The sequence below is a fragment of the Malaya genurostris genome, chromosome 2 (assembly GCF_030247185.1).
Source record: "Malaya genurostris strain Urasoe2022 chromosome 2, Malgen_1.1, whole genome shotgun sequence".
In the NCBI taxonomy this organism is placed as follows: domain Eukaryota; kingdom Metazoa; phylum Arthropoda; class Insecta; order Diptera; family Culicidae; genus Malaya; species Malaya genurostris.
The window spans coordinates 328,734,440-328,760,751 of NC_080571.1; the positions used below are offsets into that span (position 1 = coordinate 328,734,440).

Sequence of the window (26,312 nt, forward strand, 5' to 3'; positions counted from 1 at the left end):
CAAAATAGCCTTACCTAGGGTTCTAATAATCACAGTATCATCTTTATTAAATTGCGCATTTATGCCCACTACATGACGGCCATATCGGGACGCAGAGTCGACTTTAATGCATATTAATCGACCTTGCATTTCAGCTGCAATTTTTTCCCTAATATTTATTGCGCATTGTTCAATATGGCGGGAGATATTGTCTCGATTGATTTTAAATTTAAGTGCTTCGCAAATTGGATCTAGCAGTTCTCGAAAACCTTCCCATTCAACGGCGCATAGGGGCAAGTGATGAAGTGATACCATTTTTACCAAAGATTCAACCACAGCTTGTCTGTCGAGTGCTATTGATGTTTTAAGAATTTTCCTTTTCTTTTCTGGTGCATATCCTTGCTTCAGTAGTCCGTATTCCAGAGCCTTTTCCGGATGCACATTTCGTAAATGCTTAACAAAATTTCCGGGATCATAACTACTTTTTAATTTTTTGTACGTACAGTTTCGAGTAGAATCGATATTACAAATTATGTAATCACCTTCACACTTATAACAATCATTGGCTATGTCCCGATAAAAACGCTTTATTTTCGATGAATCAGTCATTTTTCACGATCACGAATCGATTTGGAAAAAATACGATTTCAGGAACAACAACATTCACTGCTAATGAAGGGAAAAAATTGACAGGTCGACGTAACCATTTCATAAGGTCACAAAAGTAAATTGTTTCTCTTTGTTTACTTTTTCATCTACTAAAATCTAATCAGTACGTTTCAACGCAGCAAAGCATTGAATTCTTCATTTAAAAAGGGTCTTGAAAACAAATAATTCATTACACCATTCGGGAAGATTATCAAGAATATCAAACGATCTACTATTTAAATAAAATATAATCTGGTCTTGAGAAATACAAAAAAATCGTCAACACATAATGTTTATATATTAAATAATAATCATTTGTTAACGTTCAACGTAAACACGTGCGCTACCATTTTGAGCGAACAATGTAAAGTACAGCGGTAGAATACTTTTTTTCGACGGCGGTAGAAAGCTATATTACATTTTTAAAAGCGGCGGTAGCTTTGAGCAAATGTATCGCCCAGCCTACTGTAGAGTGCTGTAAACCAAAGAAAGAGTAGAATGAAGCAGAACAAAATATATTTTTACCTTCATCGTTCTCATCGTCGCTGGTATACTCTCTAGAGTAAATGTATCTACCAGCAGTTGTAGCAGGCGGTAGCACTTTGAGTGTGTAGAATGTAGGGAAAGAAATGTATTTTACCGGTACCGTTCGCATCACTGGTCCCAGATAGTATGGACGCACTTTTATTTAGCTGTAAATAACTCACAAGTGTTAGATATTCAAATTTTATTCGATATACCGATAATATTAGACTACAACAACAGAATATTATTCTCAACATTTGCTACTTAGCCATTGTAGACAAGCTGGCGCACCTTCTTGCGAACGTTCCTCATTATATTCCGTACATACTTCTTGGCGGCAAGTTTTGACACTTTTTTCCAATCTTTTTGGAACTGTTGAATGGTTTCGGCTTCCGAGACATGTTTCCTGAGATGTGCCTTCGTTAATGCCCAAAATTCCTCAATTGGTCGAAGTTGTGGGCCATTTGGTGAATTCATGTCTTTTCGGACGAAAGTGACATTTTTGGTAGTATACCATTCTACCGTTGATTTCGAGTAGTGGCAAGAAACAAGATCTGACCAGAAGACAACAGGATCCTTGTGGCTTCGAATCATGGGTAGAAGTCGTTTTTGTAAACATTCCTTGATGTATATTTCGCTGTTCATTGAAGCAGTGGAAAGTGAAGGGTTTCGAAATCTTACCGCAGCTACCACTTGCTTGCCAGACCATAGCTTTCTTACCAAATTTTTCGACTTCAATCGATGTCTCGGATTGGTTCAACACTTGCCCTTCTCGCACCGTATAAAATTGTGGTCCACGGCAAGGATTTGTAATCGAGTTTCACGTAAGTTTCGTCGTCCATGATTATGCAGTTCAAATTTTCAGCAAGAATCGTATTGTAGTTTTTGAAACCTCGGCCTGATCGATGCTTCTTGTTTCGGACTACTTTTTGGTTGTTTCTGCTTCTTATAGGTTCGAAGATTCAAACGTTCTTTAGCACAAAGAACGTTTGACTTCGAAGTGCCCACTTTTGGCCACATCCCGAACTGAAACCTCCTTCTATTGCTCGAACGCTTTCAGTATACGTTTATCCAACTGAGGGTTACCAGGACCTTTTTTTCGACCCGTTTTCGTTAATCCTCAAAGGTGTTTTCCCTTACCGAACTTCCTGATTGCATTTCGCACGGCTTTTTCACTTACTCCTTCCATTTTTGTTATCTTTCCCAGTGACAGTCCGCGTTCTGTGCACAATTTTTCGACGTTGTTCTGCTGAAAGTCCACGCATTTCGAAACAAACTAATGAAAACGAATAAACAACTGCACAAATGGTGAGTGAAGAGTGTAAACAACAGAACGCAGCCATAAAAATTGACAGATTCTGAACCATTGCGAAATGGCAGCGGTTTTTGGTTGCGTCCATACTTTCTGGGACAGTCTTTACTAGTCCGTTTAACCCTCTTTACCTCAATGTATGTCATAAGTAATTTTCTTATTCTCTCAACGTTGCCAACACTTTTATACACATTCTGTCAAATAAATTGACGCATATCGTACGATTAGTTTTTGTTTGGCGTCTATACAAAGAAGTTGAAAAATTTTCGTGTGGCGATTTTTATAATGGATGAAAATTTAGAACAACGGCTCGCCTTCGAAGCGCCATTCGGTCGATTGTTGTGCGGTTTCGACGTCATATTCATAGATCCACATCTTATCACCAGTTATGATGCATTCGATGAATGTGGGGTCACTATCTGCGTTGGAAATCATCTCTTTGGCCACATCAACACGACGCTGTTTTTGAATGAAATTCAGCTTTTCTGGCACCAGCCGAGAAGCGACGCGTTTCAAACCCAAAACATCAGTTAAAATGTGTTCGGCTGATTCATAAGAGATGCCCAACAACACAGCTATCTCTCTAATCGGTACAGAACGATTTTGCAACACGATTTGCTTCGCCGATTCAATGTTTTCTTCAGTAACAGATGTTGTTGGGCGGCCAGGGATCTCATCATGATCGAAGCTTGTACGACCACCTTTGAAGTGTTTATACCACTTGTATGCCTTTGTTTTTTTCTAGACATCTTTTCTAACATTTTCAACGTTTCGGAACACTTAAATCCATTTGCAACACAAAATTTGATGCACGCACGTTGTTCTAAATTTTCATCCTTTATAAAAATCGCCACACGACAATTTTTCAACTTCTTTGTATAGACGCCAAACAAAAACTAATCGTACGATATACGTCAAAATTTGACAGAATGTGTATAAAAGTGTTGCCAACGTTGAGAGAATAAAAGTTTACCGATTGGACAAGCGCGGGAATTTTAAAATGAAAATTCCGGTTCTTTTTTGATCATAAGGTATAATTAAGCTTGAATACAATGCAGTATACGAAGGGATCCTAAGATTTGTTCCAAAAATACCCATATCTTAGTGGTTTCCATGGTATGTCAATTACCCGGATATCGTTTTCATTTTAAGCAAAAACCTCTTTTTACGAAATAGGTTCGTAAAAAACTTTACGTTATTTGTGATTTGTTTCGTAAAGAAAGATTATGTTATTTGGGATTTGGCTCGTAAAAATAGTTACGTAAAAGAAGATGACGTAAAAAAAAGTACGTAAAAGGAGGTTTGGATGTATACGAACTTTTCCGATTATTTCCTAATATTGCGCTCTTGTGTCAATTCTTTCATATCGTATCAACGTATTTGTGTAATAAATACAAAAAAAAAAACAAGTCATCTAGTTAATGGTAGAAATTTCTTAGGAAAAAAAACCATCCACGAATCACATTCTTTAGCCAATCTAAGGCTACACAGAATTAACGGTAACCTTTCGAAAACACTAACATACCTATGAGGTTAGCAAAACAAAAGCTAAAAACCATGTTTTCGATTGTCTCAGACACCGAAAAATGTAACCAGACAAAACATTTCACCATACACAAACAAGTTTTTCTATCAAAACACTGCGTGCAAAAGTTGGTGGCAGCTCCTCCAGACTGTTTCGACATCCGAACGAGAACAATTATTTTTATGACAGTGCAGTGTTATGTGCAAATGCAAGGGAAGGTACAGTGTAAACATCCAGCCAGCGTCAACGTGATAATGTTTTCAATCATAATAAATGAAAAACATTTTTCACGGCTGACAGTTCACGCTGCCGGGAGGTCGCAAAGCGAACGCACTTCTGCGTAGGTGAATCCCGCGAGCGAAAACCAGGCAACCTAGATGGGCATCCTTGACCGGCCGAGGTGAGCAAACCGCACACGAATGGTGCGGTGACGTTGGAAATATGACAAGAGTTCATGAACTTTTCCGTTTTGCAAATTCGAAATCGAATGAATTTTGTGGTCACCTTTGAGCGACCAAAACCAAAACCATGCAATCTGGCATGAAATTGAACCGAAAATCAGTGTCACTTACTGCGGTGCTCGATCGTATCCAGAGTCGATTTTATCGGGCATAAATTAAATTAAAGGTGATCCGTGCCAGTTCAGGGTGATCTTTATATTCGCATTTAACACATCATGTTGGCCCACTTTTATCGCCCGGCTGGAATTATCTGATATCCTGGTCCGACGGGCACAGAATACACTGCAGGCCAATGCAAACGATCATCAGACTGGGCTTGATTTATTTGCACTGACTTATGAACCTCATTTTGCAATATTTTTTTTCGGTGACAGACTTTCATTTTTTTTCTCGCTGTTCGACACCGAGTGGCTCCATGGAGGTTGTGTAACTCGAATAAATAACAACCATCCCTGAATGCAGTTCTCGGTCAGTCGGCTGATTATACTATTCAACAAAATTGTTCCCACTCCGTTGCTGCTGAATAGGACCGTTTACGCAAAACCATGACAAATTCTCACCGGGCTTTGATCTCGGCGAAAAATCAACGGCCGTGCGCAGAAAAGGAAGCATAAATAGACCGTCCCTTTCGAAAGTCGCTCGAACCCGTCAGTATCCAATCTGCTCGCAAGCACAGAGGCCAAAGCCTCTGTTCTATGCTTTCGGTTTCCAGCTTTGGCAACCATGCGCTCTCGACACTGGCTCTGCCTGGCGGCTGGGATGAACCAATCAACCATTTATCGACCGGACGAGGCCCAACCGGGTGGCAGCAGTTTCGAATGGACCGGCCGAATGGGTGACAACAGTCGGTCGGCCATCATTGCTATGACAGCGCAGTGGCAGCAGCAAAAATCGTGCGCATGCTTTTCTGTCCCTTCTTATGGGTTGGGGAATTGGAACGGAACACTCAAGTGGGCTGAAGATGCCACCACCAATTGGTGTAACTGACGGTGGTGAAACTGTGCCACCATTATGCGATGGATTGTCGCTAATGTTGAGCGGTGTGGCGACATGCGCCCTAACAGTTGATGTTGGCAAAGGTTCTAGTTGGAAGTTTCCAGTTCGCTTGCTAGCGTCTGAACGGGTTCAGACCAAAGCGCTGCAACTAACTTATTAGTCAGGTAATTTAAGATGTGCGGAGGTGTTTACCGAGAATAATCTGCTTTGCTGAAAATTGGCCGTACAATATCATTTAAAGAACCTTACCAAAGTGCCTTTTGCTCGGTGATTAATCTGAAGTATTGCGTTAAAAACAAATGCATCAATCTATCAACAGTTGGTGCCAGCTGAAATTCGCTTTGCTTCATAATTCTCATTCGTTCATTATTTCTTCAAACTCGGAAAAAGAACAAGCGACTAAATGCAGCCATCGCCTTCGAATGATGCCGCTGTCTCTGTCAGTAAGTTGCAACATCAGTTACCCATCAGACATGATCCGATCGGTAAAACTGCTCGCCCGACCTGACTGAAAAACCTTTACAGCAGATTTCGGGCCAGATTCATGATTTTGAATGCCTGACGTCTTGAAGGTGTTCCGAATAATTCATTAACGCAAATGTGTTATTTTTCCAGGATCAGGAAGCGTACAAAAATGTTTGTAGGTTTCTGTCTTGTTGTGCCTATTCCAGAAATTGCACTGAACAATTTGCTAGTGAGAAAACATTAGGACTCAATGCAATTAACGGTTAATGCTTTTTCACGATCATGCTTTACTTCCTTCTTAGTAGAGATGGTCGGGTAAACAATTTCTTAAACTTGAACTCAATCCGTACTCGATCGAAAGAAAAAAACTTTTACCCGTACCTGACCTGAACCCAAGAATATTTTTCTTCCTAACCCGTATTCGACCCGAACCCGAAAAAGTTTGAGTATTCGAGTTCGAATATCCAAAACTGGACCAAATTTTCAAACCCGAACCCAACCCTTCCCCATTAATGATGAATAAATCGTCACCAGTGCCCGACCCGAACCCGACAAATATTTTTTTCAAAACTGAACCCGACCAATACCTGTCAGGTTCGGATTAAAGATACAAATACCTGACTCTTTTTCGACTTGTGCTCAATAATTACCCAATAATTAGTAATCAGGTAAAACTGAAATGCCTTTTTGAAAAATTCAGCTCTGTTTCTCACTGATTGACTGAAATTCCTCTCGACTGTAGTGTAACAGTTAGCCAAATCTTACTTAAACTTCATATGATCATTTAGAAGATTTTGGTTCGTTAAGAAAATCTCTGATTTGAATTCTCTTCACGCTTCGCCTCCAGATCTTCAGTGCTAAGAGCAGTTCAAATTAAACTGCCATATTCATATAGTCGGTAGGGTTATATGGGGTTGAAAGGCTTTTCATTTGAACCTAAGCCTGTGAAAATTCGATGAGCGGTCGCAGAGAAAATCGAGTGCACTTTTGTAGTTCATTTTGCACATTTTACCCCGCAACTCAAGAGCCGGAAGTCGAATCCAGATGAAAATCTATAGCAAACTATGGGACTATAAGGTCTTTATTTTTTTGTATATTTAGGACCTTTTATAACTTTGTCATTAAGGTTCGTGGTCTTTATTTTAAATTTATGTCAAACAAAATCGGTTGAGCGATCTCGATGTGTTATCAATCCGCATGTGTTTTGGCATGAATATTCGTCGGTGTTGTTTGTTTTTGAATAAATTAAAAATTAAAAATTCAATTATTTTTACATTAAATCTTTGTCTGACAGATGGATTCAGCCAGAGCTTTTTCGATTTCATCCTTAATGAATTAATTTATCTACCGAGTTGAGGTTCTATGCAGCTTTCTAAAATTTTATTGGCTATCTATATAAGCAAAAATTATTTTCCTGGTTTGTAAGAAATGAACCTGAGTACAATTTTTAATTTCACCAAAGTCCTTAGAAATACACGTACATATATAGAGGTCTAGCCAGACCCATCAGTCAGACCGGAAGTATAAAATGTTTCGATTTAATTTAGAGTAATATTTGATAAAAATGTTTGTACAAGTATTTTCCCTGTATCTCCGGAACCGGAAGTCGGATCTGAAATTTTTACGGCACCTTAAGATCTTTTATTTGAATCTTTGATGGAAGCAATCGATTCAGTTATCTGCGAGAAAATTTAGTGACAATATTTGTCACTCACACACGCATATTTGCAGATCTCAACAAGCTAATTCTAAACGTATATTGGTGAAAGATATTATGTTCATCCAACAATTGTTGCTGCAAGCAGTTTCAATCAAAGTTTGAGCGAATTCTAAACCTATTTTTTTGTATTTATAATTGTATATAATTGAGCAATACATTTACTATATCATTTGGTGTGCCATTTTCTTGCACCTATCAGCATTGGATTTCTTTCAACAAGTTGAAAATTGAATGACATACGAGTTTAAGATAGCGCTCCGCCTTGGTTAGGTGAAGTTCGCTGCCTAAAGACTGTCCCAGAAAGTATGGACGCAACCAAAAACCCGCTGCCATTTCGCAATGGTTCAGAATCTGTCAATTTTTATGGCTGCGTCTTGTTGTTTACACACTTCTCTTACCACTTGTGCAGTTGTTTATTCGTTTTCATTAGTTTGTTTCGAATTGCGTGAACTTTTAGCAGAATAACGTCGAAAAATTGTGTACAAATGGTGCACAGAACGCGGACTGTCACTAAGAAAGATAGCAAAAATGGAAGGAGTAAGTGAAAAAGCCGTGCGAAATGCAATCAGGAAGTTCGGTGAGGATAACACCTTTGAGGATAAACGAAAACGGGTCGAAAACAAGGTCCTGCTAACCTTCCGTTGGATAAACGTATACTGAAGGCGTTTGAACAAAAGATGGAGGTTTCAGTTCGGGATGTGGCCAAAAAAGTGGGCACTTCGAAGTCAAATGTTCTTCGTGCTAAAGAACGTTTGAATCTTCGAACCTATAAGAAGCAGAAACAACCAAAACGTAGTCCGAAACAAGAAGCATCGATCAGGCCGAGGTTTCGAAAGCTGTACAGTACGATTCTTGCTGGAAATTTGAACTGCATTATCATGGACGACGAAACCTACGTGAAACCCGATTACAAATCCTTGCCGGAACCAAAATTTTATACGGTGCGAGAAGGGCAAGTGTCAAACCAGTCCGAGACATCGATTGAAGTCGCAAAATTTTGTAAGAAAGCTATGGTCTGGCAAGCAAGTTGTAGCTGCGGTAAGATTTCGAAACCCTTCATCACCACTGCTTCAATGAACAGCGAAATATACATCAAGGAATGCTTACAAAAACGACTTCTACCCATGATTCGAAGCCACAAGGATCCTGTTGTCTTCTGGTGAGATCTTGCTTCTTGGCACTACTCGAAATCAACGGTAGAATGGTATACTACCGAAAATGTCACTTTCGTCCGAAAAGACATGATTTCACCAAATTGCCCACAATTTCGACCAATTGAGGAATTTTGGGCATTAACGAAGGCACATCTTAGGAAACATATCTCGGCAGCCGAAACTATTCAACAGTTCGAAAAAGATTTGAAAAAAGTGTCAAAACTTGTCGCCAAGAAGTCTGTACGAAATTCAATGAGGAACGTTTGCAAGAAGGTGCGCCAGCTAGTCTACAATGGCTAAGTAGCAATTGTTGAGAATAATATTCTGTTGTTGTAGTCTAATATTATCAGTATATCGTATAAAATTTGAATATCTAACACTTGTGAATTATTTATTCTGGGACAGTCTTTATGCATCAACCAAATCAATCATCGCGTCCGAAAAGATACCGCACTAGTTCAAATTCCCCATCGAACAAACCTTGCCAGTGAACTAATTTGCAGACGAAAATCTCCGACTCAATTTCAACCGGCATTCCTCTCGCGATTTCCCACTGCCAAATACTAACTGCGAAGTCATACAGCGAACAATTCGAAATCAGGAAATTGAACCGCATCGAACCGCCTTTTTTCTCGCCGCACAGAATGAGTCAAGGCCGATACGCAGTTGAACATTATCAAGGTCATGTTAAACATCCGCAAACAAACAAACAAAAAATCTGAACCATGGTGATAAGCGCAGCGGCAACAGCTCACTGCCTTTGTCGACATTAACTCCAAAATTTTGAGACAACCGCACAGGAAATCGCACTTATCCAGCATTAAAAGGAAGGAAAAGTTGTGCGATCATAAATCATACCGCCACCGACGAGGAACCTCGCCTATCGTAAAAAAAAGAAGTAAGAAGCTCGAGAAAATTAAGGTTAGTTATGGCCCAAATTGGTGCACCAAATAGGCCGTGGGGAGCAATCATTTGCTTTATTGTATTTATCATAGCCTCTCACCTTCCACCACAAAATCTTCCCTGTCCAATGCCGAGGTGTTTCTCCTGCGTGATCTTGCTTTTATTTTCTTCCGTTTTTTTTCTCTTCTTCTTCTTGTTCGCCTTCGGTTTAAGCCTCCTCCAACATATGTTGCGAAACTGGTACCGAGCGGGGTTTAGTGTAAAAACGGTCATTAAAATTATAACCGCCGTGACCGGGAAGGACGCACGCCACCCGCGTGATTCATGAATTGTTCCGGCATTGGACCGTTTTCAGGGATGAGAATGAAAGTTGGCTTGCTGGTTTGCGGTTCGGGCCCGAACAAGACGCTGGTTGGTGAAGATTAGTTTGTTGTGATTGGAAGGATTGTAGAAACAAGAAAGAAAACATAAACCAAACACCACCATTCGACTCGTAAGACAATAGGTCAGTGAAACAGAAATCTAGTTCAGGCGACTGCCAAATCGTGTGCGCGGTGTGAAAGTTCTGCGTCCCTCCAATCGCCCCCCGGCGTGGTAATGATTTGTGATGCTTTTTAAAAGATGTTGGAATAAGTTCAAAGGGGGTAGACAGTAGAAGCGGCAAAGAACAGTGTGAGATCGATATGTTTCCAAATTTATTTTAGTCTTTGCAACAGAGTGAAAGGACCGATGGGTAATAATTAAGTGATATTTAACGAATGAAAAATCTCGTTATTGAATTTACTTTTCCGTTTTGATTTCCAATAATTTGCATAGCATCATTATTTTAATTATTCAGAAGTTTTGAGTAATGTAGTATTACAAAGTTTTATTTTATTATTTTAATATTCGTCTTCTACTCATCATTGCATTAGCAGTTTTTATTAATATGGCATACATCTCTTGAACAGACGTAAAGTTCAACTCTACTGTGAGTGAGTGACACACAGAAAATGGTCAAAAAAGCACTCTATATTTCGTTGTCTTATTTACACAATTTAAAAGGACCACGTTACGCACTTCGTAACTTTACATTACTTGATTTAAGCTTTCCAAAAAGTATATGTATGTGCCGTTCGGTCTGCGACCCTAGTAGTTAAAGGTAATGTATATAAAAATTTAAATGTTTAATAACTTTTTAAGGAAAAGGCCAAACCGTGCACAATCTTCAACGAAAATGTGTAATTTTACGTTTTCAGTAATTGTCTTGAACATAGTAGACATTGAAAACAATTGCGAAGAAAGTTGGGTACAAAAATTGTGGTAAGTGGTTTCAAACGAAAATGTTTCATTTTTTACTCTTTTTTTTAACGACTAAGTATAGTAGTCAATATTTCTTTTTTCTTTTTGCGATATTCACCTAACCAGAGACCATTTTTTGTAGAACCAGAAAATGAAAATTATAGAATGATAGTACTCAAGGGAGAGCAAGGATGTGAATATATAGAACGGAAAGATGAGACGTGACAGAGGGTCATTCAAGCAAGCAGAAATCTTCTAGTAACTTAATTTTTACCTTGAGAATGCTGTCGCAAGTAGAAAGTGACAACTTCTGGTAACTTTTCTTTTGACGGTACGGATAGTAAATGGTAAAAGACCTTTAACACTACTTTCCGACATACCAGACACTTGGGTGATTCGCATTGTTCAAATGCCTAAGCCCAACTCCTCTGGTAGAAGGTAAAAGTTAAGTTACTAGAAGATTTCTGCTTGCATAAATGACCCTCTGTCACGTCTCACCTTTCCGTTCTATATATTCACATCCTTACTCTCCCTTGAGTACTATCATTCTATAATTTTCAATTTCTGTTTCTACAAAAAATGGTTCCTGGTTAGGTTAATATCGAAAAAAAAAGAAAAAAGTAAATGTTTCATATATCCGATTTTTTTGCGTTAGACCTATAGTTTCTTCGGCAAAGTTTGTTCTCGTTAGAAGTTCTAAAACTTTGTAGAAGACATCGTTTTTCTATTTCTTAAGAGAGAAAAGTTAGCACATTTTTTATTGTGTTCTGAACATGAGGCATATTTTTGTGAATGTTTTTGAATGGCGATAACTTTCACTTGCCTCAAGTCAGGTGGTACAATATTTTGCTCAAGAAACTTGTTGAACAATTCCAACAAACGTCTTTTTGCGAGGTCAGGCAGATGCTTCTCCAAGTAGAATTTAATTCTGTCCAACCCAGGAGCGTTATTGTTACAAAACATGAGTGCAATGGAAAATTCCATCATTGAAAAGGGGCTACCAATGGAACCATTATTTGGAAAAGATTCCCTAATAATGCTATGCGTAGGAACAGAATCTGGACAAACTTTCCTCGCAAAATCAAATATCCATCGATTCGAGTACTCCTCACTTTCATTTCCTACGTTACGATTCCTCATACGTCTGGCCGTATTCCAAAGAGTGCTCGTTGAGGTTTTTGTCAAATCTTCGATAAAATGTCTCCAATAACTACATTTCTTGGTCCGAAGTATGATGTTATACATGGTTTCTAAAATCAAGAATTTTTCAAAATTTTGAGTAGTTCCTCCTCCTCGTTTTAAAAACGTCTTGAAAGCATTTTGTTTCGCGTGTTTAGCAAGTGGTAATGTTATTATATACAAACTCCATCAAACTAAGCTGTGAATCCATTACCATACTGGAACACGGTTTCCAATACACCCAAACCTCCGATTACGAACACTTTTTATACGTTACCTCTTTTTACGTAACTCTTTTTACGAGCCAAATCCCAAATAACGTAAACTTTTTTTACGAACCTTCTTCGTAAAAAGAGGTTTTGGCATACATCGAAAGCGATTTCCGACTCCATGGAAACTACTAGTATATGGGTATATTTGGAACGGGTTTAAAGAGTCGATTCCAGAAAATAATGTTTGAGGTATTTCTAAAATCCAAGATGGCGACTTCCGGTTGATTGATATACCTCGAAAACCCTTACAATATGGGTATTTTCGGAACGGGGTTGATGAGTAGATGTTGGAAAACGATGTTTGAGGTGGTTTTTAAATCCAAGGTGGCGACTTTCGGTTTCCACATTAATTACACAAAACTTTTTTTACGAAGTAAACTCCAAATAACAAACTTTTTTTATGAACCAAATCCCAAATAACTTAACTTTTTTTTACGAACTACCTCTTTTCACGAACCCCCGTTTAGGTCGTAAACGGAGGTTTCGGTGTACTAAAAACACCATAAGTAATAGTCAAAAGTCTGCACAACAGAATTTACCTTGATTCAGTGATACAGTTATCTTCGAGAAAATTGAATGCACTTGTGGAGTTGAATGGTTTAGGACGCTCGGCTCGCCGGGTCTCGGTTGTATTGTCAGTTCTATCAATAATTGTATAACTTTTCTGTAGAAGAAGGGGAATGATACATCTAACCGCAACAAACTCATCGAGGTTTTAGAATTCAAATCTAAAGCTATCTGAAGTCGACACCTTACAATGTTACACATATCAAGGCGTCTTCACCACTAGACGAATTTATATAAACATTTCACAGAAATTCCTCACTAGACTATCATAACCGTGGGTTTGTGTTAAGAATATATTTTTTCTATCTGCTAAAATGGGTAGGAAATAATTAGGGCTATGAAGGGTGTACGGGCTCAAATTGCTTCACAAAGAAATATTCGGTAAAATTCACTCATTCAACCGATCATCTCTAAACTTTCAGGGAATCAAATCGAAGATCGCGTGAAAATAAAAAATGAATGCCATTTAATTCCTCTATATCTCCAATCTAGTTTTTCTTTATGTCATCCTCTAATTGTACTTCCTTTTTTTCAATCAGCCATAGATCCGGTGCGTACGGGGGATTGAAGTCCTTAAACACGAAGTTGGCCTCATTAGCCTTGTATCACTCCAAAACATTTTTCTGGTAATAGCATAAGGCTAAATCCACCCAGAAAAGTGTAGGACCATTGTGTATGTAGACGCTTTTGAGGACATTCCTTTATGTATACGTGACTATTGATCGCACTGTTTGTCACAAATGGAGTGTTCTGCTTTCCGCATGAGCAAATTGATCGCCAAATCATGGATTTTTTTGCCAATGTTGACATCTTCTGCTTTCTAATGTCTTCTGGGATATCAAACTTATGATAAGCAGGAGTCCCAGAAGCTGCCGGAAATCTGCTTTCACGCACGTTTCGTCATCCATAGTGAGAACTTTGTATGTGTGTAGTCTCTATCACGGTTTGAAAGTTTCACTAAAATGCAATATTTCCACCACATCTCTTGCAAAACTGTTTGGTTTCCTCTTGAATGCTTGAACTACCCTCTTGTGATCTTTTTTACGGTATGAGCAATTCCAGAAATGAGTAGACGAAAAAGTGACAAAAATCAGAATCGACCTTCTCCGATTTGGATGAAACTTTGCACATGGCTTCAGTATGGCAAACCATAAGTCTTGAACCGATGGATGGTCAATCCGACTCCCATTTTTATTTCAAAGCTATTATTAAAACCTACAGATTGATGGCTATCCCATCCGTGCCATTGAAATAATCATTGAAACAGTAAAATATTATTCTACAGGTTAAAGGCAATAAAATTGTTAATGATATCCTTTCTTCTAAAAGTTCTTGAGAAAATTGGATATTTAATTATAATACCATTTTTTATATTTCCATGAAATGAGTACTACGTGCATCGTCATTCGAGTACAGTCTATTATGGTTTCTGTTAATTGGAAAAATTTTCCGGAACACACAAAACCAGGAAAAGGTTTACAACACTTTGGGAAAACCATATTCTAGTATTGTAACTGTTCCGAAAGAGATTGGTTATAAACGATGCATAGCTATTTATATGTGAAGCAGGTAGAATTTAGGTAAGCAATTCGCCGGTACGTACGTTGGTTGTAAACAGTAGGTAGTCAACTGGAACACCTCTTTGATTCTACATGTATTTATTCGTTTTGACATAGTTACGTTAGTTCTACTGCTTAAGTGATTATCTTTCAACGAGAACTTGAAATTTCGAATATATCTGTAAATTGTTTTAGCTGTAACTTTTTCATTTTCCAAAAGGCACGGATGGGTCGTCATCAAACTGTAGAATTAAATAAGAGCTTCAAAATGAAACCCTGATTTTTTTAAATTTTTCTCGGTTCATTTTGAAATTATTGAGAAAAAAATCCAATTTTTTTCAGTGTATATTTTTTTAGAGTGCCCTATTGATTCCCTACAACTTCTTCTTGAACGCCATTTTTGTACGATGAACGGTTTCCAAATTACAACGAGACGAACTTGATCATTTGCATACACCCTTAAACTGTTTTAGTTGTAACTTCTTCATTTTCCAAAAGGCACGGATGGGATAGCCATCAATCTGTAGGTTTTAATAACAGCTTTGATATAAAAATTATCAAAAAAAATTAAAACTCTGACTTTTTTTTATTTAACTTTTTCAGATTATTTTGCAATAATTGAAAAAAAATCAAAAAATTTTTTTCAGTGTACATTTTTTTTAGAGTGCCCAATCGATTCTCTTGTACGCCATTTTTGTACAATTAACAATTTCGAAGTTACAACGATTTGAAAAAGGCAAATTTTTGTGAAATGCGAAAATACATACGCCCTTTTAAAATATCAGTCGTGAGTCGGATTGACCTCTCCATCGGTTCAAAACTTATGGTTTGCCATACTGAAGCCATGTGCAAAGTTTCATCCAAATCGGAGAAGGTCGAGTCTGATGATCTGCTAAGCATTTCTGGAATTGCTTGTATCAACAGCTAAATATTCGTTGTACCGGTTTCAGAAACGAAGTACCATAGGTTGTGAGATTCCCAACTTCCGATTCCGATGACACGATGAGAATGATTTGGATTTTCGAGGAGCGTGCGCGAAATTATTTTACGCCGTTGCTGTTCTTCCGTTTCCATTTTGACAGCGATTGTAAAACTACTACTGTGACTTACACAATCTAAACTTTACACACTACTACTGTGACTTACACAATCTAAACTTTACACATTGAACTAGTTTAACCCAAAATTCATGTTGAAAATACCAAATGGGTAAAAAATTACATCCATTTGAATGTGCTGCAATTTGTGTCGTGTTTTTTAACAGTAGCTCAAATTGACGCAGCTCAAAAATATGGTCGACTTACTATAGGATTTAGTAATTTTCAATGTCGTTTTCGTTTTTTGTCAACCCTAATCCAGTTTCCACTCACTCTTTTTTGCAGTCTAACCGTTTGTTTTTATTCCAGTTTTGAACTCAGTTTCGTCGTCATTTAACTGATATTCGAGTCAGCTTCAAACCTGATTGTTCTATCGGTTTTGCTTTGCTAATTGCGAACCCAACTCAGTTTCGTGAAAATTGTTTGTTTGGTGAAATTATTCGGGATCATTTTCAGTTTTCTCAAGCGCTCAAAATTATTTAAAATTTAAAAATACACAACACCACCCTACAATGAATAGATTGATAAGCATTTGGTTTGGAAAATTTGCCAGAAATGAAAAATGTTTACATTTTATTCGTAGGCTACTCTATTGTGACAACAAAAACTGCAATCATGTTGGCAGTTGTTTCCTGTTTCGCCACAGTAATAAAATAAGATTTGAATCTGTTCTGAAGCCTTCCATCTGCGGTTGAATTTCAATAATAAATCTTACGAAACGGAACTAACTTTCGCCCAGGCGGCAGGGTAGGGTTTCGATTGTCAAATCATCACCTCTGAACCCGGTAGAGCCTATAGGGTAGATTTTCCCTAGCATCAGAGCATCGCCGCGATGTAGCTAATAAAGCACCAAAGCGAAAGCGAGAGCAAAAAAAAAAGACCTCGAATGCTTTATTTTTTTTGATAAAATCTAACCCCATTTCGTGAACCCGTGGAGTGTCGAACGAACGATTTTCCCTTTCCGTTTTCATATTTGACCTAAACCCGCTGTTGGTCGTGTACGCGGCCAGGAGGTAGGAAGCGTGTTGTGTGTGTGTACTTTAACGTACTTCTAATTGTATCGTAAAATGTTGTTTCTTTCATGTTCATCTCCAATGCGAACCAGCTGTCAGTGCGATGGGCAGAGACTGATCCAATTTTCGAACCGTGCGCCGGAATCTAAAAAAAAGCACATCTGTGAAGAACAACAGAAAATAACAATATACATACAGATCGAAGCTCCTCCTCAAGGAAGGCCTCACGAATGCAAAAGGTCAATCTTGAAATTCCAGTCATTGTGTTGTGTTTTTTTCTACTCCAACAGTTGAGAATGGGTTAAAGATTAGTGGCTTAATCACGAAGAATAGCGCACGCGCTCAAATAGTTTCCAATTGGAATAGTTTTTTCTACTTCTTACAAACGGCAAACACTTTACCGGTAAGATTTATAGACCCAAGTCCTAATCCGAAGGTTGGCCGAGCAGTGTCAGATATCTGGCACAGGATGCTGGGAGTTTGTAGCGCAAAACGGACAGTGGAGTGGTTGGCACGCGATTCGAAATTGGGTGTGGAAAGCTTGTTTGAATAATACCGCAATTTTTTTGCTGTTTGCGTCAATTACGGACTTTTTTCTGACCCGAGAGCGGTTTCGACTCTGCACACACTCTGATTGAATTGCTCTAGATTGAGTGAACTGAATTGTGTTTACTCGAATGAAAATCAACCACTAAATCTAATTAGGAGCATGTTCTCAGAAGTCACCCGAGTGCATCCTATCATAAAATCCACGTAAGCAGCTAGGAATGGCTTGATAATCAACTCTATGATACGGCTAATAAAGTTGACCATTTTCGAGAGAGAGAGTTACTACGGAGTGAGTTTCCCGAGTATGCTCCGAAGCCGGTGCAAGTGCATACTGCTTGCCGGATAATGATGATGATGTTGATTGCTGCTGATGGAGACGGTCATCATGGATGTTTCAGCTGAGAAATTCCGTAATACACCGGCAAAATGGTGTGTCTTTCGCTTATCTAGGACTTGTAAGTTACCATCGATTTATCCAAAACGACGACACTGACCGTGCATAGGAACATTCTTTGAGCGATGTTGCCGAATTTTCTTTGATACATCACGATAATTCATCTATAACTGTTTATTTTCTCCTATTAACTAACCTCACGTCCATCACTTCGATGTGTGTGTGTGCTAAAGTGCTTCGGATCCAACCGTGTCTTGTGTGAAGGTGTGTGAAAAATCATGAGAACCGACGGATTCATTCCGTGATGAAAAACACTGCAAGAGATCCGCGGAACTGGGAAGTGGTTTTCGGTTAGCTTCTGCTTTAGCGTTACCTTTAACAAGCAAACGGAATCCATTTCAGGGTGTATTTAAACTCAATCATATAATTTTGATCCGAAGATAGATTCACAAACGGTTAAAGCTATTTAATAATGACGGGTTAAAAATTAGTTTGAGTAGCGTATCTCGTATGTGTTTCTGACTGGCAGCAGTTGTACTGTTTTGAACTAGTTTAGTAGACATTGCTAATAATCTTTCTCCTTTCACATAATAGTAATTATATGCAGACCGAGGGAAGAAGCTCTGCAAGCTCGAAAGAAAGAAAAAAACTGTGGGAAAGGGCAGCTTACTCAAAACCATCCATTGAGAATGTGTAACCTCACATTAGTTTTTATTTGATTCAACACACGTAACAACTCCGCTGTGAGTGAGAGGAATCGAAATGCGCAAGAGCCAAACCGACCACTCACCGCGAATAGACGTGCGAAATCGGTGCATTAATAATTTAGCTTTCTGTTCGGATTGGATCGATTGGAAGCCATTACCCGCCGGCACTGCACTGCACTGGCACTGTTTTTTTTATTAATCTCATAAATATTCCACTTGACGCAGCAAGGTTGGTCTAGCGATAAATTCGACGGTTTGGGGAAGTCGGGCGAGTTCAATAACTGGGCTAGATTTTCGCGTTGTTTTATTTTCGTTACGGGTGTTATTTTTTTTTCATAAGGTGACTCTTTCGTTCCCCTCCCTCTTCCCGGGTTACATTTATATCTTTCGGTAAGTGGTTGAAAACGAAACAAGTGTTTATCATGCATGGAAGCGTGATATTTCATACTTGAACAGAAATTGTATAATTTATTAGCAAATTATGGCTTCTCAGCGGCAAACCGTTTTACTTTCAAATAGTACGCGATTCTTGTGGCAAAGTGGATTTACTGATAGAAAAAAAAAGTTGAACGCAATATTCAAGCGTTTTTGGACAGTTTTGAACAACATAATTAAGTAGACTGGAAAAAAATAAGACTGAAAACACGTGTCATTAAAATCTTGATATACTACTGTATGTGCAGAGTCTAGTAAGTAAGGACGAACTTTAAAAATCAAGAGAAACCAGATGTACGAATAAACTGAGAAGGAAATTTTGAATGATCAGGTATATGTATTAAAATTGTTTCGCTGAATTTGTCGAAAGTGATCCAAATCTGGAGCCGCCTCGTTTGACCGATCTACTCAAAGCAAAACTTTCATCCTGAAGTGAGACAAATCAAAGCAAAGCCGTATTACTAGATGGGGCTAAAAACTTATCTCCCTGCGATTGAAGAAAATGTTCTTAAACTTTATTTATTTATTCAATGTAATCTACTTGCAGGTTGACACTTTTGTTCCCTAAATGTTCCATTGTTGTTGTTTTTGGAAGGAAAGCCTCCATTGAATCGATCATCTCCTCACGCGAGAGTGGATTTTTTGATTATGGTTCGAGAAAATATAATAGTCCAAAAGAGCCCTATCTGGCGAATAAGGTTGATGGGGAAGTAATTAGAGCCCTAAATTTTTGGTTTAAGCCATAGTTGACTGTTGTGTGTCTGGTTAAAAAAAAAACTTTCTTTTTGCTTCATGTGATGCCATTTTTCTGTAATGTCGGTTTTCAATCGCTGTTAATATACGTATGCAATGAAAATTCCAGAAAGTTGTTACTAACACATGGATCAATAGGTCCCGAGACTAAAGCAGAGATGGCGCTCGTAGTAAACCAGTAACCACGTCTTTCCAGAGCACTAACCTTTGCTTGAAATGGGTCAAAATTTTAAGTCGATCCGACCAGAAACAGCTGAGTTATCGAGGTTGGAGTAAAGTCGTTTTGTAGTTTGTTTAAAAAATGGAAAAAACCGAGTTTCGTGTTTTGATAAAACATTGTTTTTAATGGGTAAAAACACCGTGCAAGCGAAACAATGGATTGAAAAATGTTATCCGGCCTCTTGTCCATCAAAAGCAACGATTTGTCGGTGGTTCGCCGAGTTTAAACGTGGTCGTACCGACACAAATGACGCGAAATGCTCGGGTAGACCTATGGAAACCGTTACACCGGAAAATGTGAGTGAAGCAACAAAAATTATAATGAAAGATCGTAAAGTGAAGCTCCGTGAGATTGCTGAGATGACACAGATATCATATGGAAGTATATTTACTATCCTTCATGAAAAATTGAGCATGAAAAAAGGTTTTTTCCAAGTGGGTGCCGCGATTGCTTTCGATGGAACAAAAACAGCAACGAGTCGATGATTCAGAAAGCAGTTTATCGCTATTTACTCGAAACAAAAAAGATTTCTTGCGTCGTTACGTGACCATGGACGAAACATGGATACATCACTACACTCCAGAGTCGAAGCGGCAGTCATCTGAGTGGCGCACAGCTGGCGAACGCCGTCCGAAGCGTCCGAAAACGCAGCAGTCAGCTAGCAAAATCATGGCGTCAGTTTTTTGGGATACGCATGGCGTGATTTTCATTGACTACTTCGAAAAAGGTAAATCGATCAACAGTGATTATTTTATTGACTTACTGGTGCGTTTGAAGGAGGAAATCGCAAAAAAACTACCGCACATGCAGAGAAAAAAAAAATTCTTTTTCATCAAGACAATGCACCCTGCCACTAGTCGATGATTGGCGAAATTGAACGAATTGGGCTTTGATCTGCTTACCCACCCCCCATACTCGCCAGATTTAGCCCCCAGTGACTACTGGCTCTTTGCTGATCTTAAAAAAAATGCTCCAGGGAAAAAGATTTGGCTCAAATGAGGAGGTCATCGCTGAAACTGAAGCTTATTTTGAAGCGAAAGATAATTTATTTTTATAAACATGGTATTGAAAAATTGGAAAAACGTTGGAACCATTGTATCACCCTAAAAGGTGATTATGTTGATGAATAAAAAAAAATTTTGCAATAAAAAATGTTGTTTCCATTGTTAGTCTCGGAACTTATTGATCCATGTGTTACCACCTTTTCGATCAAATATAAAGACTGTTCCAGAAAGTATGGACGTACTTTTATTTCGCTGTGTTAATGGTTAATTTTCCTCATTAAATTCCGTACAGACTTCCTGGCGACAAGTTTTGACACTTTTTCCAATCTTTTTCGAACTGTTGAATGGTTTCGGCTGCCGAGACATGGTTCCTAAGATGTGCCTTCGTTAATGCCCAAAATTCCTCAATTGGTCCAAGTTGTGGGCAATTTGGTGGATTCATGTCTTTTGGGACGAAAGTGACATTTTTGGTAGTATACCATTCTACCGTTGATTTCGAGTAGTGGCAAGAAGCAAGATCTGGCCAGAAGACAACAGGATCCTTGTGGCTTCGAATCATGGGTAGAAGTAATTTTTGTAAACATTCCTTGATGTATATTTCGCTGTTCATTGAAGCAGTAGTGATGAAGGGTTTCGAAATCTTACCGCAGCTACAAATTGCTTGCCAGACCATAGCTTTCTTACCAAATTTTTCGACTTCAATCGATGTCTCGGACTGGTTCGAAGATTCAAACGTTCTTTAGCACGAAGAACATTTGACTTTGAAGTGCCCACTTTGTTGGCCACATCCCGAACTAAAACCTCCTTCTTTTGCTCGAACGCCTTCAGTATACGTTTATCCAACTGAGGGTTAGCAGGACCTTTTTTCGACCCGTTTTCGGTTTATCCTCAAAGGTGTTATCCTCACCGAACTTCCTGATTGCATTTCGCACGGCTTTTTCACTTACTTCTTCCATTTTTGCTATTTTTCTCAGTGACAGTCCGCGTTCTGTTCAACATTTGTACACAATTTTTCGATGTTGTTCTGCTGAAAGTCCACGCATTTCGAAACAAATTAATGAAAACGAACAAACTACTGCACAAGTGGTTAGAGAAGAGTGTAAACAACAGGACGCAGCCATAAAATTGACAGATTCGGAACCATTGCGAAATGGCAGCGGTTTTTGGTTGCGTCCATACTTTCTGGGACAGTCTTTAGTGCCATTTCCAATATCGCCTACGAGGTGCTATCCTATATTAACTCAACCAACGAGCATCTGGTCATGAATTCGTGTGGCGAATCCCATATAAATTTCGGGAAAACACTGGAACCTCAAATTACGCGTAAAGTCGGGGCAGCGTAAATTAAATTTCGATTTCAGTATAAATAACATAAAAAAAAATTTAACTACGTTCGTACGCAAAAGCATCTTGGACCATCTAAGTATATTCTGCAACTTTGGAAATCATTAAAAGATATACCATGATCCAAGAATTACTTGGAATTGCCCTTAGAGACTACACTGTGCCACAGCAAGAACTACAACAGCTAATGTATATTTTTGTTTGCTCTTCATATTTTCAGAGTAACATATTGCTTACTTGTCTACTTATGGCTGTTTCGGGTATATTTTCAGTCAGCCAAAAACTGCAGTGAAACAAATCTTAAAATCTGCATGAGCAAAATGCAGCTTATGAATGAATTTTCAAATTTTTTGCTGTTCATAGTAATGGTACTACATACTGCTTATATGTCTATTTTGATCTGTTCAGGTATGTTGTCAGTCATCCAAGAACTTCAGTGAACACTTTGTTATGCTGGTAGATCTTAAGGTCTGAACTCCAGGTAGTTTTTGGATGAACAACAATACTTCAAATTTCATCATAATGATTCCATGAATTGAATGTGATTCCACGAGTATCGATCACAAAAAAGAAACTCACTAATGCTATCGGTTACGTTGATAGATCTTAGAGCCTATATTCCAAGGTTTTGGATGAACAAGAACTTCCACAGACTTTCTCAAAATATGTCAATTTACTGAATGTAGTACTTCGAGCACATACCGCACTCAAAAGTCACACAAAAGTCACGCGTTTTTACACTGGAAGGATTTAGCTTTGCATCGCTGTTCGAATGGAATGAGACTATTATCTTCTGAATTTAATTTTGGGAACAGGAGAAAGTCACAGGGGGCCAAATCAGGCGAATACGGTGGCTGAGCGATTGCTTTCGTTTCGTGTTTCGCTAAAAATTTAGTCACAATCATGAAAAAAATTCTGTTCTTTCGGTATGAGCTTGGCATCGACGCGTTTCATATCTAAAACGTTAACCAAAATCTGCTAAGTCGATCCATAAGAAATGCCAAGATTCTTTGATATTCGCCCTTATTCTGAATAACGTCGTATCGTTTTTTCCCTCGTATTTCATTTGTATTCCCCATAACGCTAGCAAAATCAAAGGTATCGAACCACATTCGATCGAAAAATCAATACGTCGTTATTCATAATAAGGGCGGTAGTATGTAAGACATAATTACTGACGAAGTAATGAAAATTGTGTTTAGTTTTGCTTTAAACCGTCACTGAAAGCAGGGTTCAAAAATCTAACTATTGAGATGTGTGAAAATTTAAGTATCTATAAACAGATTGACTCTGACAATCTATAAACGGTTGAGTAGTTATAACTAAAAGCTATCCAAGTCTAAAAAAATATTCGGATTCCTTGATTAAATATGACATTAAAATCTAAATAACTCAAAATGTTTTGGTTATCTGTAGAAGACTGATGAGACTGTGAAACTAGTTCGATACATATCGGTTCGCCACACACACACATCTTTAATAATTACCAATCACTCGAATAAAAATTAACGTCTCTCCAAATTGTTTAGAAAAATTATTTTCAACTTTTATTACAAAATTTTTGGAAGATTTCCTCGCTTTTAGTTCGTGATGAAAAATAGTCATTGAAGCAAAAGAACAAGATTCAGCAGATAAAAGGCAATAAATTTACTCATAGTGACCTTCCTACTTGAAGCAGTCACTTTCGAGATATTTAGACATGAAATGCAAAGAACTCAGATTTTTCATCAATTTCGCCGATTCAATATTGGTCATTTTTTGCTTGTTTCGCTTTCTATCAGTACAGAAATGAAATTGTTTTAATTCGTATTAAGAATGCTTCTCAAAAACATGGTAGCTAGACTCAATCGATGTGGTTGATATTTGTTTATTTATTCGGCTTTCAGGCCGGAATCATACCATATGTGCAAGGATTAACATCGAATCTAAGTGGTTTCCATGAACAGCATTTCAGTATTCCACTAAGGATTTATATTGTTGCTGTCACTACAAACGACATGATGTTTCCTGGAGATAACTGCATCGCAACGGTCCGTTCTGTGGGCAAGTAGAAATCCAATAAATATCCAGATGACTAACACGGTGTCGAATTCATACATTCATTTGAGTTTGAGTTGATTGAGTTGGAATTTGTCAGATTGCAAGTACGTGACATTGGCCGATGATTAGACTATGTTATTTTGCATTTTGTCACTCGCTTGCTCCCACTGACTTATTCCGTATGGTAATGGTTTGTCATGATGAATGGTTTGGGGTTGTTCTCAAATCACGTACATTTTAATTCCACTGCAAGGTTTTCAGTGTAAAAATGAATATATACCCATGTAAAAATGTAAAAATGAATATATATTTCCACCGAATTGGAAAAACAATGGGTTCTAGTTCCGTCTCTGAAGTACTTTCACCGCAAGTTTCCCAATAAAGATAAATGATAATTGAATATTCGAAATGCATTTTGTATATTATTTTTACTTTATTTAAAAGATATTTTTATTCAGGCCTATTTGCGTACAAGCTTTACGTGGCCGATTGAGCCAAAAATTTTTTAATTGAAATAATTTTTTTTTGTATTGGATCTCGTTGTCACCTTTTTTCTAGGGGGAGAGGTGCTTCCATTTCCCTCCTGCGAAGATTGAGGGGCACTTTGTTCGTGGCTCGTCTCGTCATCCATTGCCGCATCGGTGGTGTTGTTGTTGATTTCCGTTTTGAGTTCGTTGCTAGTTGCTGTAGATGCACCTTGTTGTACATTGGTTGCAGTTGAAGGTTGGTTGGAGGGTAAGTTGTTAACTGCAGCTGGTGTATTTTGTTCTATAGGGGATACTGATGGTTTCGTTGAAGGGGAAGTTTGCTTCATTGTTGTTGGTGGCTGTCACAGGTGTACTGGGGTTGCTTGGAGTTTTTGTGAAGGAAGCACCGTTGTCCTTTGGTGTAGTTGTCTCCTTGTCCAGTTTATCACATGGCTTACCGTAGTGAACAGCTTTTAGGCAATATTGACATGTGGCCATCTGATTGTCATAGGTAACAAGTGATTTGCACGGAATTCTTGTATCCTGACCGAAAGTCACATAAGAATGTATAGGCCTCTTCAAGCGCATGCGTAATTAACGTACGCCATTTAGAATACCAGGGAAAAAAGTTCTTCCACTTTGCTTTTTCGATAGAGAGAATCTCTCCGTATTGGAACATAGTTTTTCGAATATAAAGATCGATGACGCTTGAGGGAAGATCATGCACACGCACTTCTATAGCACTATCTTTCATATATACTGGAATGTTGTACTTAATGTTTTCGTGCTCCACATAGTGCAAATTGTTATTATCTTTTGCGAATTGAATTGCATCCAACTCTTTATAAAACTGGATGCCAACTACATTATTCATCTTATTGCATTAAAGTAAATGCACACGTTTAATGTCAAGATGCATTTGCTCTTTAAGCAAACCTTTAAGTTGCCGTATCGAAGGTCGAACTTTGCACTGCCTGAAGTCAACAACAATTGTATTATTTCGTGTTGGCGGTAGCTTTTGATCGTTTGGTTCACTCATTTCGAGATATTGTTCTATTGTTCACTACACAATACTGTACTTGGTTTCTTCCGTCCCGAACGTAAGCGGTTTTGTTTTATCGACTGACTTGGATGAGATGTGAAAGCGCCAATTTTTTTTTGATTATATAAACTCAAATGCAAACCGCCACCCTTTGTTTATTATACCGGTCGGAATAATGCTCTGTCATCGAACTAGTGTTCATGCCTTTTCATTCGAACATGGTTACTTGAAACTTCGGCACTTAAAACGGAGCAAGCGAAATTTCAAATGAATAGGTATGGTTATTCAACTGACGATGAATCTACAACAACAGCCAATTGAATGATTTGGAATAAACTGGCGTTAAAAATCCTAAATTTCATTTTCATCAAATGAAAATCATTCGAGAATGAAATTTTACCGCACTGGAATTGATGATGAAAATTATTCTATCGGATTATGAAGAATACTTATGCAAATTTCGACTAAAAAATACTGAAAATAGACCTTTGAATTCGAATGGAATTGCTAATGAGAAAAAAACCTTGTAACTCAGATGTACGGTATAAACCGTCTTGAACTTACTGTTTAATTTCGCACAAGCACCAAACGAGAAAACAGACTGAATAAACTGATTAATGAAAATTAAATAACGAAAATGTAACCACAAATACATCACAGGTACGATCCTTGTGTGGTTCAATGCTCAGTATTGAACCTGT

The 26,312-nt window shown here is 38.2% G+C and overlaps 1 protein-coding gene across 5 annotated transcripts in view; it reads left to right on the plus strand.

Moving 5' to 3' along the window:
* The window catches only part of LOC131431478 (protein Shroom), a 547,622-nt gene that overhangs the window by 205,895 nt on the left and 315,415 nt on the right, over positions 1 to 26,312 (plus strand). The gene's annotated exons all lie outside the window — the stretch shown is intronic.